This window comes from Alosa sapidissima, chromosome 11 (assembly GCF_018492685.1).
Source record: "Alosa sapidissima isolate fAloSap1 chromosome 11, fAloSap1.pri, whole genome shotgun sequence".
NCBI classification, from domain to species: domain Eukaryota; kingdom Metazoa; phylum Chordata; class Actinopteri; order Clupeiformes; family Clupeidae; genus Alosa; species Alosa sapidissima.
This window is the reverse complement of record NC_055967.1, coordinates 35,584,180-35,594,478: the sequence shown is the minus strand read 5'-3', so window position 1 is coordinate 35,594,478 and position 10,299 is coordinate 35,584,180. Positions and strand designations below refer to the sequence as shown.

At 43.1% G+C, this 10,299-nt stretch overlaps 1 long non-coding RNA gene across 1 annotated transcript in view; it reads right to left on the bottom strand.

Moving 5' to 3' along the window:
- Nucleotides 1-1,914: 1,914 nt before the first annotated feature.
- The window catches only part of LOC121723548, a 10,701-nt gene continuing 2,316 nt past the window's right edge, over nucleotides 1,915-10,299 (bottom strand). Inside the window, exons 2-3 of the long non-coding RNA XR_006034974.1 lie at nucleotides 5,031-6,895; nucleotides 1,915-2,217 (exon numbers count right to left, since the gene is read on the bottom strand). This is a non-coding gene — a long non-coding RNA (uncharacterized LOC121723548). The remainder of the gene's footprint in view (nucleotides 2,218-5,030; nucleotides 6,896-10,299) is intronic.

Genomic DNA, 10,299 nt, shown 5'->3' with positions numbered 1-10,299 from the left:
TCCTTACAAAACAGAAACACTTCTGTCCACGCATGATTTATTGAAAAAAGTTGATCACCTCATTTGGTACATTTTATCAAGCGAAAGGAACATCAATAAACATCAGGCATATCATGTGTAGCTATGAATTTGAGTTTTGATGCAGAGAAATTATTGATGCAAGAGGCAGTTTTTCCTTAATTGTTTCCTGTATTTTGCAAATGCTTGTAGTGAAATGGAATACATACACTACAAATCATGTCTTGTGCACTTTAAATAGTTTAGGTGAAGAAAACCTGTTTTCTTTTTAGGCGAAAAAATGAAACTAGAAGTGAGGCTATTGATTAGCAGTTAGTAAAATGAGCAGGCAGTCTTTAGTCAAGCTTTTCCTCTTCCCTTCCTCGTTTATGTTCCTCTCTACTCTTCTCCTCTCTGTCTGTCTGTCTGTCTGTCTGTGTGTCTTGTCTGTCTGTCTGTGTGTCTTGTCTGTCTGTCTGTGTGTGTGTCTTGTCTGTCTGGACTGTGCTGGACGAGGTGGCAGAGCTGCAGCTGGTCTGCGGCTCCAGTCCTATCCTCGAGTAGCCTGCTAAAGGTGCCCGGAGGTCTCTCTCCAGCTCACTCAGCAACACTCAGCACTCTGACGCACACAAGTCAACATTTTTCTTTCTCCGAACGCTTTTGCTGCGCACATCCGTGCAAGATTTCTTTTTGTAAAGTTGCAGAAATTGTCTGGTGAGTTTCACCCAAATGCTTTCTGTCACTTGTCAGATTTTGTGTATAAACATGCTTAGTGTTTGGGATTACCTGAAACAACTTGTTGGAATGGCTAGAAAAGATTTTCATTCGATCGTTTTGTCAGAACAAAGTATTGATATTTTACCCTTCATGATAACATTAAGTGCACAGTGGAAAATGGAAATAGAATAATACTGTAAAGTGCTGAAAATTTTATGTAATGAATGCAGATTCTCCGAAGTGTCTTCTTAAGTGGTTATTATATTGTATTATATAGCTTGTATGTTGATTTTCCATACTGCTGAAACAGATCAGTATATATTTTAGGGACTCGTCACAGCATTTCGGTCAGTTTGACTTTTTTGCTCTTTTTCTCCTTGTTCCTCCTCTGTCTCTCATCCATCTCCGTTCCTCTCAGCATAACGCAGACACACGCAGCTTGAAATATGAAATCATACATTTCAGTTTATTTAAATACAAATAATGAATTTGGTGTATTAAGTGTTTGAAAGATGGTTCCATAATTTTGATGCTGAATTTCAAAAGTATTTAGCACACTACACACTCCATATGACATAACAATACTTGAGAGGAAAAGACATTTACAGAAAAAGAAAGATTCATCTAAAAAGCAAAAAAAAAAAAAAAAAACATACGTTGTTGTATATTACGAAATCACTGAAATAACTTAAATGCATAATTTGAGATAAAAGTATTGTATATGAGGTCATCACTTAATTTGCTCATTTCCAGTGGTGATTAAATTAAATGCATTTTTTGGTTATCCTTATTGTGGAATTCATTTTTATGTTTTACATAAATACATACAGAACAGTTATAAATATTAGTTTACACTTATAAAGTGTTTTCTAAATTGTATGCTTTTCAACACCTATCCAATATATAAAAAGTTTCTACACTCTCCTATAGTATATTAAAGAAAGCTGTTTATTTTAAACATCATCATCAAAGAAAAAATAAATAAATAAATAATATATGTAAAGTAGTGGTTATTCTGCATTTCACCAATTTAAACCAGTCATGGCATAACAAGTGTGTGTGTGTGTGTGTGTGTGGGGTGTGTGTGGGGGTTGGACTGTGCCATTTAAACCAGCAAGTTTTAGAAGACAACTTAAAATGTTTCTAAACACAGGCAACTGTAGATGAGAAAATATTAATTATTTTGAGCTCATTATAATTATTTAGACTTTTATAAGACCTTTGGTTAAGAAATATAAAATCAGTGGCAATGGTAAGACTGATCTAAAAATATGAAACAGACAGAAATTGTAATAAAGATTTGGGATGCCCATTGGTCATATCCTCGATGCGCCGCACAAGTCAACATTGTAATGTATTTCTTATTTTATTTCCTATTTAAAATTATGTTCAAATGGATTCTTCCCTTTACCAGGTCATGATATTCGGTTAAGGGAGATCCCCCTAGAGTTCCCCCTCATCCAGGGGTTTGGTCAGGAGTTCTCCCTTTAGATGTTTCTCCACCTTATGACACACTACATAAGTTATAGAAATGGAGATTGTATCTCAAAGTTGCCCTATGGACTTGTTAATGTAAATGTATTTAATAACACATAACAATTAGAGCAGAGTTGTTTTTTAATACCAGTTGTAGATTCAAATATGTACTGAAGCATTTTACAAAATCTATAATATGATGTCAAGGGTTAATTGTAATGTAATGAGACTTTTTTGCATTCCGTTCGAACTGAACTTCTGATAACATTGTGCAGCTGTTTTATCTCTGTGGACACTAATAGATTTTTCAGATATTACAAAACACTCACAAAACAACAGCAGCATGATCAATTTCAAGATTGGTATCTCAAAAGAACTTAACCGAGCCAATCGGAGGAAAGCCTCATCTGCTCTAGTCTCTACAGTAGACTACATTAGCCTTATGTCCTCCATTTTGTGATGCTGAAGTTATCCAGCTCCCCCATTTCATGAAATGGGCGCAGGCGCAGTTTGGTGGCCAATAAAATCAATATGCGCTGAACATGCTCAGACCACAATTATAATTTTTACAGTTGCTTATTACAGCTCAGAATTAAATTACAAATGCAAATGATTCATATTTTAATGTGAACAATTTTTGTTTCTGTATGGTGATCATTTAAATTGCATAACTTAGAGGAGTCGGAGGAAAGCAGTTGAGAACATTTATAAATCTTCTGTGTGAAATTATAAATATTGAATTATTATAGATTATTTACATATGTTTCAAAGCTCTTGATTTAGTAATATGACCTATTGGCCTTTCCAAAGCAGTCGTGCTGTCTCATTGCTTAGTGTACATAGTGCTTGTATGATCTTACAAATAAATCTCTCTGAATTTCTACTTCTGCTTTCTACTATCTTTGAATGAAAATGCTATCAACACATTTGTGAATCCCCCTGTCATGCATAAATAAACGGTTCCCATTTGATTTGTTTTGAAAAACACCTGAGAGCCAATGGCGTGTGTCGGCCGGGTGTGAGGAACCTGCGCCTGTTCAGTCCCTGAGCGGGCGGCGCTCATGGAGCAAGTAAGTGAGAGTGGTCACGCTCGACTGACTCCTGGGGTCAGAGGTCACACTGTTCCTAACAAGGAGTGCTGCCCAGGGCCCTAAGGGAGATCCCACGGAGACCGCCCTCCCCTAATCGGCACTAGTTAATCTGTTAGCAATCTTTACCTTGTCAAAGCAAACAGTGGCTGTGTCTCTCAGCCAGACCTAACCGGCCTCCCAAGTAACGCTTTTGACCCCGGGGTCACGGCCTTTGTCCAGGCTCCAATGGGGGAGTGCCCTCATGGGTCTCGGCGTAATAGGGTAGTTGTTTAGACACGTGCGGGGGCTTTGGGAAGACCACCTCAAAGACTCAGTCCCTCTCCTTGAAGTCGTATGGAAGCTCCCATTTAGAAGCCTTAATAGGGGCCCTTTAAAGCTGTAACGTGGAGGAAAAAACAATAGGAAGCCATATTGTATGTGTTTGTGCTTGTATTGTGTGCGGTGGGGGGTTCACCCACTGAAATGAGTGTTGTGTGACCTGGGCCACCAGATAAATGGGCTTTTTCTCGCCAGCCTTGCTTGGGAGTGAGTGACTCTCCTTCAGTCTGTCCTGCCCTGCTCTGTTCGGCAGCCTTGCTTGGGAGTGAGTGACTCTCCTCCAGTCTGTCCTGCCCTGCTCTGTTCGGCAGCCTTGCTTGGGAGTGAGTGACTCTCCTCCAGTCTGTCCTGCCCTGCTCTGTTCGGCAGGGCTGCCTCGCTGGCTGCCTCGCTGGCTGCCTCGCCTGGCGCTTCCTTCCTCCGGCTTTTTCCTCTGCACTTCCTGTTGCTACAAACACTGGCTACCCAGATAAACAAACTGCATCCCCAGTTACGTGTGCTGGCTCTCCCCAAATGTCCCCGGCTCTGAGGGAGCCTCTGCTTGGGTAGACAATATGCAGAGCGAGTCCGAGGCACGGCGGAGGAGACAAGTAAGCGCTCTCTGTCCGACACCCACTCTTTGTCATTGTCTCAGCATGTCCTAGCACTGTTCTTTCATCTAGCACAGAAATGAATAGATGAAAATCGATTTATATTTACTGTATATAGCCTATCTTTGTATTGTACGCATGTTGAAATTGCTGACTCCATAATGCCAGGCATGATCATTACAGATTTATTGAAATAGAACAGGTTGTTCTCTGGATTGTTCTGGATTATTCTCAACCTCTAGAGGATGTTCTCTGTACAAACACATTTTTATCTCCCGTCCAAAGTTTTTGATCATGTCGATTGGTGAGGTGCAGAGGACCACAGAGTATCCTCACTTGATTTCCACTCCTCTCTTATTTTTATGTTTCACAGCAGAAGCTGTATTTTTTTAATGCACATCTCACATTGCATCAATGACAAGGTTAGCAATATGTGTTGAATGATAGCAGCATAATTAAAATATCATTCAAACAATGGTAATCAATAATGGTACTTAATAAAGACATCCATTTTAATCTTGAACACACAAAATGGTCAACTAGATTCAGATTATGTAGAATGTACATAAATACAGTACCTACCCACCGAGCACAAGGTTTAGGTACTTTTGGAAAAAATGTGGTAATGTGAGGACTCTCTCAAAAATAATCTAATGGATAGTTTTTACTTTTTACTTTAGTTTTTACAAATAACAATAAGTGCAGCAAATAAAAAAAAATAAGTCTTTAAAAAAATCATTGCAACCTCCCCTTCTCTTCAAAACGGCATAAATTAACATGTAGGTACACTTGTACAAAGAACTCGGCAAAAATGGTATTTCAAGTATTTTCGAGAGCTCACCACAGTTCTCACAGCTCCTTGGTCAGGTTCGACTGGCTCCATTCTCTCTCCTCTCTGTTCTCATCATTGGCTTCTGGCACTCCAGAGTTGATGGCCTTTAGTTTTGAAGTCTGCAGTGTGGTTTGTTACTTTGATACTTTGTGTCTTTCACAGGACATACATGTCTCATTGGAATACTTTACTATTTACAAAAAAGTGCTGGACACTATGAAATGTATATTTCTGTATATTTCCAATTGACCCATATAACTGTATAGACCGGTGTTTTGTGACAAACAAAGGCTGAAGTATGTACAGTACTTTTACACAGTACTATGTGCATATAATCTAATATATGTCAAACGCCACTCTTTGAACAGTCTACCACTTTTATTACAGTCAGTGCCCCTAACACAGAAACTATTATTATTTCCCAATATTCATAGTTACTGTTATAGTGCACCTTAATGTATTTCACAATATCTTCATATGATAAGTAAAAAAGCAAAACAACAAATGATAGAAATCTGGGCATAGAATGCAATTTAATTCATAATGGGTTTGCATGTTTTATAGCATAAATACATGGTTATGCAGTATGTGCTTATGCAGTGCGTGCCTGACACATGATGAGGGTAGCCATTTTGTTTTATATCTGAGCTTCCATAAGAATGAACTGACATGGACAGACGGGAACAAGGAACAGGGGCTCTCTATCAACCCCATATCTCTCGGGCGAGCCTATTTCTTTCTCTTACATCAGATTTCTTTTGCTATGTCTATTTAGAGGATTCAAAGTCAGTTTAGAATTCACATGGTTTTACCAGTTAACAATATGTCCACTCTTCTGCCTTATGCAATGACTGCCGTCGCAGGAAGATTTTCTTGTCACATAAAAATCTGTGTGCACCTATAGACATGTTCTAACTCACATGTATGAATTCTGCACTTTCCTATTGTATTTATTATTGGACTATGTTGTTTTTATCCACACATCAATGCCCCCTGCCTTATTCATAATTGCTATGCTGTTTGTATGGTTGTGCTTATAAAATACATTTAGCTTGTTGGAATCATTTAAACATTGAGCTGCGCTGTCATAGCAAGCAAAAGAGCATGGATTAATGTGAGCCAGTCCTCGAGAGCAAGAGGGCCATCTTGCTGGTACAGGCTGTGAAGCATTGGCTTACAACTTGAAACCAAAACTGTGTCCTCAGATGAGCCCTCTGTAGTGCACCATAACAGGATACACAGCAAGGTTAGACGCTCGAAATGGATGGGGCGCAAACAGCCCAGATATTGTAGAGCAGAGACAATGAAATGAGCCCAGTGTGAAATCGGAGATACCCTGGAGAGAATTTGAAAAGCACATATAAAGATGCACCAGATGTATGCAATGCAACATATTATGCATGTATAGTTAACCAGTTTCCCCTAAAAATAAAATGCAATTGGTGAAAAATGTGTGGCGAGATGTGACGTTTTAACAAAGCATTTCATTGGTCAGGTTCTTCCTCATTCCAGAGCCGGTGTGCCCTTTGCATTGTATGGCTCAGACAATTCAGAGAGGAAATTCACAATCATTTGAGTTATTTTACTTGTGGCCATTTTGTGGAGGTTATTGCTTTGCCTGCAGTGCCTTAACAGCCGAGAGCACGTGTGGAGCCTGGCCTCGGGTCCTCCAGATTCTCCGCCAGCGCCGAGACCAGTCCGGGAGAGAAACAGAACCGCCCGGCCCGAAAGTAGAAGCTGCACGGATTTTAGTGCACAAGTTTTTTCAGTGTGCGCACACACACACATACACACACACACACTCCCAAAGCACAGCCTGTGGCAGCCATGTTAGATGAATCTGTGCAGAGACTCAATCGCATCGTATCCCACTACTGCAGGAGAAAGAGAGAGAGAGAAAGGGAGAGCAGAAGAGAGAAAGGAAGGAGAGAGAGAGAAAGGGAGAGCAGAAGAGAGAAAGGAAGGAGAGATAGAGAAATAAGAGATTGAAGCATCAAAAAGCAAAGGAAGTATTCCCCCACCTCTTTTTCTGTTTTGTCTGCTATGCATGCAGTCCCTCTTTTTTCGTTTGTCTGCAAAATCAGTTAAGAGGATGGGAATCCAAATGAATCCAATGGAGGAGGAGACTAAGACTTTACAACTTGCTACATCCCCTCATTCTTTTTATTCAGCACTCCTGATAGTTTTCGCTGAGGACGGAAAGAGAGAGAGGGAGAGAGAGAGCGGGGGAAAAAAGTTTGAGCTTCGAGCCCAGCCTCACGGGTTTTGTGGAACTGAAGCCAAAAGAGGCAGGAAGTTGTTTTACAATAGCGTTACAGTAATCTGCCACAAATGGAAAACGCCAAATGTTGCTCAGAGAGGGACGGTGGCGGGAGACACAGAGTGTGTGCAGGAGAGAGCGAGAGAAAGAGAGATGGAGAGAGAGAGAGAGGGGGGACAGAAAGAGGGAAAGACAAGGAGGAGGAGGAGGAGGAGTGAGAGAGATGAATTACTGGTATGGAGCATGATAGCTGAAGGACAATCGAGTGCTTTGGTCTAATACTCCTGCAGTGTGACGCGGTGCTGTTCTCAGTCGAGGGTTCACTGATAGACGTTTTTATTCAAATGTTTCCCTGCCTTTTGCCATTAGTCTCCTCTCCTCCAACATGGCAGACTGCTGTGGGTGGGGTTAGAGTGGGTGGGGCTGGGAGGTGGGTGTGCGGGGGGGGGGGCACTGACTGTGATGTGTGTAGGATTTTCAAAAATGTATAGTGTTAGGGAGTTGCTCAATTGCTCAATTTTTTTTGCAACATGGGGTCACTTGTCTACATGTCCAAACAATTAAAAAAAAAAAGATGATTTGTTGACATTTTTTGGATTTGTGCTGTTGTCAGTCACCATATGGGTCCAGCCAGTTGCATGAATTGACCGTCAAATCCAAATCAAAAGTTGCTGCCTCGGGTATTTCACTGTGCCAGAGTTCCAGCCAAAATAGCCGAACTACTGGAACTGGCCTTATCTGGCTTAGGGTCAGTAATACAGAGTGAGAAAGACAAATAGACAGAGAGAAAGAGAGAGAGATAAAGAGAGAGAGAGAGAGAGGCAAACCACATGTTGCTACGATCGCACTTCTTTTTTCAGCCCCGATCGTCTTGTCTAGTTTAGCGGCGCTGAATGTGCTTCAGGGGTCTGCAGTTGTGCACATGTCCTCTCTCAGCCTGGCTTTCCCAGAGTCCAGACATAGGGTTAATACTTCCAACTGCTCTCAGCGCCCATGCATATTTGAAAACTGCATCAGCCGCATGCTTCACTGGAAGTTTTCTCTCTCTCTCTCTCTCTCTCTCTCTCTCTCTCTCTCTTTTTCTCTGTCTCGGATTATGAAGGTGTAGTGTGCTAGAATGGCGTGAGAGAGACCACAGAGTCTGCGCAGTGGGGGGAAGGAGGAGGGGATTCTGTGTCACTCTTCCCCCCCTCCCTCCCGGCCTCGCTGCTTTACGCCCTCCCACCCTCTCTCTCTCTCTCTCTCTCCTGCTTTTTACTCCCTCCCACTCCCTCTCCCTCCGTCTCTCTCTCTCTCTCTCTCTCAAGTGCAAAGCCATGTGGGACGTATGATGAGGAAGCGGATCACTCCTATTTCATCATTAGCCCTCCACACTCGTTCTCTTTTCTCTCTCCCTCTCTCTCTCTCTCTCTCTCTGTCTCTCCCCGTCCTGCTTTCCCTGAGTTGCCGCGCGCTCTTTCTCGCTGCTTCGCGCTCTCTCTCTCTCTCTCTCTCTCTTTTCTCGGTTTCTTCTACTTCTCCTCTCCCCTGTCTTCCTCGCTCCGTTCTCTCTCTTCCCCCTCTCTCAGCCCCAGCCGTTCGCAAGGGGGAGACTGGAGCTCTGCAGGAGAAAAAAAAAAAGAGTGAGTGAGTGAAAGAGAGGGAGAGCGAGAGAGAGAAAAAAAATCTGCTGCTATTTCTACAGAGAGGCCTCCCCTCCGCCCGGCCCTGCCAGAGAGGGAGGGTTTCTTTACTACTAACTGGATTTAACCCTCTGGCTGCAACTCTCTGCATAGCAGCCCGCAGAAACCTGCTAACAAGTTGCTTTTTGTGGGGCATTTTCATGACATTCGCGCGCCAAGATCTGACGGTTGGGATGTTTTTTCACGGCTCGTTTTCGCCATCATCTCTGATGCACGTTGTCGGTGGCGGCGCGGCATGTTTTTTGCGCTCTCATCGCGTACACACGACGATTTTTCTGCTTTTTTTTTTTTTTTTTTCTGCTTCACATCCGTCTTCGTCTTTTGTATTTTCTTCTTTTTGTTGTTGTTTTTTTTTGGAAGTGATTTCTCTGTGTGGTTTCTCCGTGGCGCTGCATGATGGCATTTGGAGGTTGGGCCACCTGGACTGTGCTGTGCCCCCGTCGGCGGCCTCCCGGCCCGGGCTCCTGAAGGCTAACTCGGGCAGCGTCGTCCCCTTCCTCCCTTTTGTCTCTCTCCGCCAAGAATGGGACGAGTTTCTGTCTCCGAGCACAGCGCGCACATCTGCAAGTTAAAAGACGTGCCTTTTGTGAGTGCCAGCGACACGTTTGGAAGTGTTGTGCTCCCCTCCTCCTTTGCTTTCTGTCTTTCCCTTCGCTCGCTCGCTCCCTCCCTCTCTCTCTCTCTCTCTCTCTCCCTCTCTCTCTCTCTCTCTCCCTCTCTCTCTCTCTCTCTCTCTCTCCCTCTCTCTCTCTCTCTCTCTCTCTCTCTCTCTCTCTCTCTCTCTCACTAGCTCTCTCCCTTTCTTTCTCACTTTGCCCTGAGACACCGCTTTGCTGTGCTGAAGCTCTTTCTGGGACAGGTGCCAATTCTGCACAAAAGACAGGAACAGAAAAGCAAAGGATAGCACACAGAATGAATTAAGACTCATGTGAGCATGTGTGTTTTATGTGAGTCCGTCTGCGTGTGTGCGTGTGTGTGTGTGTGTGCGTGTGTGTGTGTGTGTGCGTGCGTGTGTGTGCGTGCGTGTGTGTGCGTGTGTGTGTGTGCTTCCCTGTTACATGTACTGTACTGTACTGTACCATGGCCCTGCTAGGGGAGGTAGCTGTGGTTGCCAGTAGTGAAGGCATTTCAGCATCGAGGGGAGACAGCAGAGAGAGAAAGTATTGGGGGAGCAGTGTGTGTGTGTGTGTGTGTGTGTGTGGGGGGGGGGGGGGGGTCCTCTTTCAGTCTGCTAAATTATTCATAAGCCTAAGCCAGGGCCGAGCTCGGCTGGCTGTGCTATTTGCATGCATCAGGCATGCTGCTCGTCTGTTTGCTAACATTCGTCCATTCAAAC